Source organism: Tupaia chinensis, unplaced genomic scaffold (genome assembly GCF_000334495.1).
Source record: "Tupaia chinensis unplaced genomic scaffold, TupChi_1.0 Scaffold000184_1, whole genome shotgun sequence".
In the NCBI taxonomy this organism is placed as follows: Eukaryota; Metazoa; Chordata; class Mammalia; order Scandentia; family Tupaiidae; genus Tupaia; species Tupaia belangeri.
Window position 1 is genome coordinate 4912108 of NW_006159659.1, and position 7102 is coordinate 4919209.

At 36.1% G+C, this 7102-nt stretch overlaps 1 protein-coding gene across 1 annotated transcript in view; it reads right to left on the reverse strand.

Annotated features, from left to right (window-relative positions):
• The window catches only part of STK31 (serine/threonine kinase 31), a 148045-nt gene that overhangs the window by 140353 nt on the left and 590 nt on the right, over window positions 1-7102 (reverse strand). The gene's annotated exons all lie outside the window — the stretch shown is intronic.

Genomic DNA, 7102 nt, shown 5'->3' on the forward strand with positions numbered 1-7102 from the left:
AGTATTCTCAACTGGATTGGTCTGAGAAGTATTTCATGATGGGCAAAGTATTTTTACAAGCAAAATGAGAAATAGCGATTAACTGTTTTAAAAAATAATTAGAATAATAAAAATAATGATTGGGGAAAACATAGAAAAGATATTGAAGTAGGGAGATTAATGTCTCTGTACTGACTGACATGCATGGCATTCCCTTTTGAAAAAGCAATGTAATACACTGTAAAGGTATATGTAATCCAATGTGATATAAAGAAGATTATGATGATAATAAAAAATAAAAATTAAAAAAAAACACAAAAAAGAATTAAATGTAAATAAGAGGTTATAGAATAAAATAGAAAAAAAAGAAATAGAGAATAAACAAACTATATAGAAAATAAATGAAACCAAAAGCTGGTTCTTTGAGAAGATAAACAAAATTAATACACCACTAGTTAGACTTATTAAGAAGAGAGAAAGGAATAAGATAAATCAAATTTGCAATGAAACAGTCAATATTACAACAGATATAACAAAAATACAAAAGATCATTAGAAAATATTATGAGTATATGCCAACAAACAAGAAAACCTGGATGAGAAGGACAAATACTGGACACATATGAGCTACCTAGACTTAATCAAGAAGACACAGAAAGCCTGAATAAACCAATTATAAGCAATGAAATTTAAATAGTGATAAATAACCTCCCAATAAAGAAAAGCCCAGGTCCCAATGGTTTCACTTCTGAATTCTACAAAGCTTTTAAAGAAGAGTTAACCCCCATTCTACCCAAACTATTTTGAAAGATTCAAAAAGGAAGGAACTCTCCCAAATTAATTTATGAAGCTTCTATCACCCTCATCTCCAAAACTATTAAGGACATAACAAAAAAAGAAAACTACAGACCAATATCTGTGATGAACATAGACACAAAAATTCTCAACAAAACACTAGCAAATCATATCCAATGACGAATTTAAAAGACTATGCACCATTGCCAGGCAGGCTTTATCCCAGGGATGCACGGATGGTTCAACATAAGCAAAACCATAAATGTAATACACCATATTAACAGAAGGAAAGATAAAAAAAATAAAAAAACAGATTATACCAATCAACAGAGAAAAAGCATTTGATAAAATACAATATCACTTTATATTAAGACGCTCAGCAAAACTGGCATAGAAGGGACATTTCTCACAATAAGTCATATATGAAAAACTCATAGCTAACATTATACCGAGTGGGGAAAAGCTGAAAGCTTACCCACTAAAACTGGAACAAGACAAGATTGCCCATTTTCTCCACTCACCCCACCCCCCGTTTTTTTCCTGAGAGAGAGATTTTTGCTATAGGACTTGTACGCTCGTCAGAGAAACAGAAAGTGAGAAATCACTCCCAGGGGGAATGGCCATGCCACAATTCCTTCTCCATTCTCCTCTCAGGATTTGGGACATGCACACACACACATCCAGGATGAATTTCAAGCCTCCAGGTCTGGGACCTGAACCACAGTTGGCCGTGTAGGAGTCCAGAGACATAACCATTATACCATCTGCTGGTCCCACTTCTTTTCAATATAGTGCTGAAGGTCTTAGCCAATGAAATCAGAGAACAGACTAAAATAATGGCCTTCAAATAGGGAGAAGAAGAGAAATGACCTTTGTGCAGGTTATCTAATTATATACACAGAAAATCCAAAAGAATCCACAAAAAACTCCTGGAACTGATAAATGAATAAAATGAGAGGAAAAAAAATTTTTTTAATCTATAACATTTCTATACTCTATCAGTGACAGACCTAAGTAGAACTGAAGAAAGCAATTCTATTTACAACAGCCACAAAAGAATTAAGATATCTAGGAATAAACTTAACCAAAGAAGTCAAAGACTTCTACAAGGAAAGCTATTTAAAAATTTAGGGACTAGCAGTTGGTGTAATGGCTATGTCGCTGAACTCCCATGTAGTCGGCTGCGGTTTGAGTACCAAACCAGGTGGCTTAAATTCACACTGGGCATGTGTACATGCGTACCCAAGATCCCAAGAGGAGAATGGAGGAGAAAGGACGGCAGCATGGCCATCTCCCCTGGGAGTGTGATTTCTCACGCTCTCTCTCTCTCTCTGTCTCTGTCTTTCTGGCAAGCGCATGCTCCCTATAGCAAAAACCTCTTCCAAAAAAAAGAAAGAAAATTCAAAAGAAATTGAAAATGACACAAAAAGGTGGAAAGACATTCCATGTTCAGGGATTGGAAGAGTTAATATAATCAAATGGCAATCCTACCCAAATTAATCTACAAATTTAATGACTGTGCAAAGAGCAGAGGAGGAGGCATCTCACTCCCAGACCCCTAAATATATTACAAAGCTGTGATAATCAAAACAGCATGGTATTGGCACAAAAACAGGTGTGTGGACCAATGGAACAGAATAGAGATCACAGAAGTAAACCCCAAAACATACAGCCAATTGATATTTGACAAAGAGTACCTGTCAATCCAGTGGGGAAAAGAAAACCTCTTTAACAAATGGTGTTGAAGGGACCAGCAGTTGGCATAATGGCTATGTTGCTGGACTCCCATATAGTACACCACAGTTCAAGTCTCAGACCCGATAACTTAAACTCATGCCAGGCATGTGTGCATGCATGCCCAAGATCCCGAGAGGGGAATGGAGGAGAAGGGATTGCAGCGTGGCCATCCCCCCTGGGGGGTGATTTCTCGCTTTCTGTCTCTCTGTCTTTCTGGCAAGCACACATGCCCTATAGCAAAAACCTCTCGAAAAAAAAAAAAATAGTGTTGGAAAAACTAGATACCCACCTGCAGAAATATGAAGCTGGACCCCCATCTCTCACCATTAACAAAAATCAACTCAAAATGAACCAAAGATCTAAACCCAAGGCTTCAAACTATAAAACTCCTAGTGGATAACACAGGGGAAACTCTTAGAGATACTCAAGCAGGCAAAGACTTCTTAAATAAGACCCCTAACGCACAGACGATAATCCCAAAAATAGACAAATGTGAGTACATCTGGTTAAAAAGCTTCACAAAAATAATTAGAGTGAATCGGCAATCCTAATACATTTACAAACTATGCCTCACAAAAATGACTGATAACCAGAATATAAAGGGAACTCATGCAACTTACCAAAAATAAGAATAACCAACCCAACTAAAAGATGGACAAATGAGCTGAACAGAGACCTCTTGAAGGAAGACATATGAACAGCCAAAAATCATATGAAAAAATGCTCAACATCCCTTGTCATAAAGAAAATGCAAATCAAAACCACAATGTTATCACCTAACCCCAATAACAATGGCTAAGATTAAAAAAATAATAAATGGTAAGTGCTGGCAAGTCTGTGGTAAAAAGGGAACTGTTCTACACTGTTGGTAGTAATGTAAATTAGTCCAGCCACTGTGGAGAACAATATAAAGATTCCTCAAAGACCTACAAATAGAACTACCACATGACCCAGCAATTCTACTCCTGGATATCTATGTGAAGGATAGGAACACACTCAGTTGGAAAGTACTTGCACATCATGTTTATTGTGGCATTAGTTACAATCGCTAGGACATGGAACCAAACTAAATGTCTATGAGTAGATAAATGGACTGAAAAAATGTGGCACATATACACTATGGAATACTACTCAGCCATAAAAAATGAGACCCTGGCATTTGATAAGAAAGTGGATGAACACGTGAGATTTATGCTAAGTGAAGCATGCCAGACAATGAAAGAGACATTGTATGTCCCCACTTAATATATACCAAATGTCCACACTCTATGGCAGAAACTGAAAGACTGGAAGATATAAAAGCATGGAGAACAACTGAAGATATTAGATATAGTGTGGGAGAATGGTAAAAAATGTGGGAGGTGAGAGGAAGGGAATTAAGGGAGGAAAAAGGCAAAACATTCAAAGGACATGACAATGGAAAATTACCTGTAGATGATAATGTGTATGATAATACCTTTAACTGGACTAATATACAGTGTATTCATACTGGGAAAATTCATTTTATAAGCTGTAATAATAGACAGTGGTTGAATGTACAAAAAATAAATTTAAAAATTTTAATTTAAAAAACTTAAGTATACATCAAAATGCTATATATAATCATACTTCATCACTATATAAAATAAAGTTCTTTCTTCCAAAGAAAGAAATAGGTAAAGCAATTAAGATATCTTCAATTGCCACTCATCTAGCTGGGCATAATTCTGAAGTAACCTCTTACAAGTGACTTATATGGGGACCAGTAAGTGGCATAGTTGTTAAGGTTCTGGACTCCCGTGCAGTCAACCATGGTACAAGTCCCAGACCTGGAGGCTTGAAACTCATGCTGTGTGCATGTTCATTTTCTGAGAGGAAGATGAAGAAGAGATTGTGACATGGCCATCCCCGGGGAGTGATTTCTAGCTTTCTGTCTCTCTGTCTCTTCAGCAAGCATATGCCCTCTATAGAAAAATCTCTCAAAAAAAGTAAGTGACATTTATGTCAGAAATTTAAAGTGGCAGAAAAACAAGAATATACATGAACAGATCTTCCTTGTAACTTGCCTCCACATTATTTCTAAATCTACATTTATTCTTCTTCAGACCTATATCCCACCTTAACCCCAAATTTTACAACTTTCTTCTTGAAATAATCCTAGATTCATTTAGATGTCATTTGCAGTTTCAACTTTTAATCTTTTCATCTGTTTAAGGTATATTTCCTGACTTTGTGAAATGTATTTAAATTTATATAGATACCTCAACTTTATGGTTTAAATCAGAGATTGACATATTACAGCCACCTGTTTGCTAAATAAAATTTAGTAGATCACAGACTTATACATATTCATTCACATACTGTGTCTAGTTTTGTACTATAACAGCAGAGTTGAAAAATTGGAATAGAGACTGTGCAACCCTCAAACTGTGAGGTATTTACTATCTGATCCTTTACAGAAAAAGTTTGCTAACTTTTGGTTTAAATCATAGCTCCAAGCCACCCCACTGCCTGATGATTATGGCAGCTGCATGCCACATATCTGGTTATTCAGTTCAAGTCGGACCTAGCAACTTGAGAAATGCACCAGGCACATAAGCATATGTATCCAAAACCCCAAAAAAGGGAGAAAAGATGGAAGAGACGGGATTGTGGCATGACCATTCCCCATGAGGGGGACTTGTTCCTCTGTCTCTCTCTGGTGAGCGTACATGCCCTCTACCATAAGTAATTTTAAATATCATAGCTCCAAATTAAATTAATAGCTACATAAATAAGGTCCATCAAAATCAAACTCTAAAGCTACACTAATATGACAGCCAATGCGCATTTAAAACATGGTTAACCAGATTTAAGATATGCAATCAGTCTAAAATACACACCTACTTTTAAAGACTTACTATGAAAAAAAGGAATATAAAATATCTTGCTTATACTTTTATGCTGACTTTTTTTTATTTAAATTTGCAAATTTCCAATACACTTTATTTTTTGGAGAGGTATTTTTGCTATAGGGCATGTGCACTCGCCAGACAGAGAGAGAGAGACATAGAGACAGAAAGCAAGAAATCACCCCCCAGGGGGGGATGGTCACGCCACAATCCCTTCTCCTCCATTCTCCTCTCGGGATCTTGGGCACGCACGCACACGCACCCGGCGTGAGTTTTAAGCCACCGGGTCTGGGACGCGAACCATGGTCGACTACGTGGGAGTCCAGTGACATAGCCATTACGCTAATTGCTGGTTCTCATGCTGACTATATTTTGAAACAAATTTTTTATGTATTGAGTTAAATACAAATATTTATTAAAATTAATTTTATTTTACTTTCTTCAGTATGACTACCAAAAATATTCAAGATTACTTAATGCGGCTTGCATTATATTTCTACTAGACAGCATTGCTCTGGGAAAACTTATTTAGACTAATAAATGAAGTTTCTATACAATGAACTTAAACACATAATTCATCATCCAACCAGGGACATCACTGAGAGTGACTCAGGTGCTATTACTACAGAAACAATGGGCATAGAACCAGAACAAGTGAGAACCATTTAGAGAATATGTACATAAGCCAATACATAAATTCACATATTTTCTATGAATATCACCCTTCTACACTATGTTTTTGTATATTTTTTAGATTCTTGGTTAATTCCATTCTTCTGTGAATTTTGTTCTTATAAATTCTATTGCCCACATTACTGATTTATCCTACCCACACAATAAAGGAGTTCCCATACTATAGGAAGTATAAGGAAGGTAATTCCCTTTCCTCTCATTTGATGTATAGTTCCCAAAATCAAAAATTAGTTGGCATTTGTGTGCACTGGAGGAATACACCTTTTAAAATTCTGAAACACAAGCACCTGGTGCTTTATTCTGCATCTAAAATCAAATAAAATGATCTGACTTGAAACCTGCCAATAAAAATTAACAATGTTTCATTGGTGGGTCAGCCCAGTGGCCTGGTGATTAAAGGAGCCTGACCCTTCGTGGCCAACCAGGTGGTCTGAATCCTGGTGCCATGGGTTGAAAAGCACATTATGCATGCATGCATGCATGCCCAAAATCCCGACAGGATCCAAAGATGGAGGAGAAGGGATTGTGATATGACTATACCACTTTGGAGAGTGCTTTCTCCCACTCCCTCTCTCTCTGACTCTCTGTCTCTAGTGAGTGAACACGCCTTCTGGCCAATTTTTTTTTTTAGTATTTCCTTAGTTCCAACTTCGTAATCAGAAAAGCATATCTCAATTTTGAAAATGTGAATTTGAAACAAATGACAGATTTAGAAACTTAACCACCTTTCAAGAAGCAACCTTATGAAAGACCCCTAGATGGGGCTATAACTTCACAAATACAACAGGTTCTCAGTATCTACAGTAATTTATACAGTCTAGAATGTTGGTATTAAATTTAATGTCATTTTAAAATCACAATCTTGCTGATTTTCTTTTGTATTTTTAATTCCATGTATTTTGGGCATACTAATAACTCATATAAAATTATAGTCATTTCTCTTCCAATAATCCCTTGTATTAAATAATTCAATAACAATTAGACAGTACGAATGATAATAGTTAATATGTTTATTCCTAGGTTTTTGTT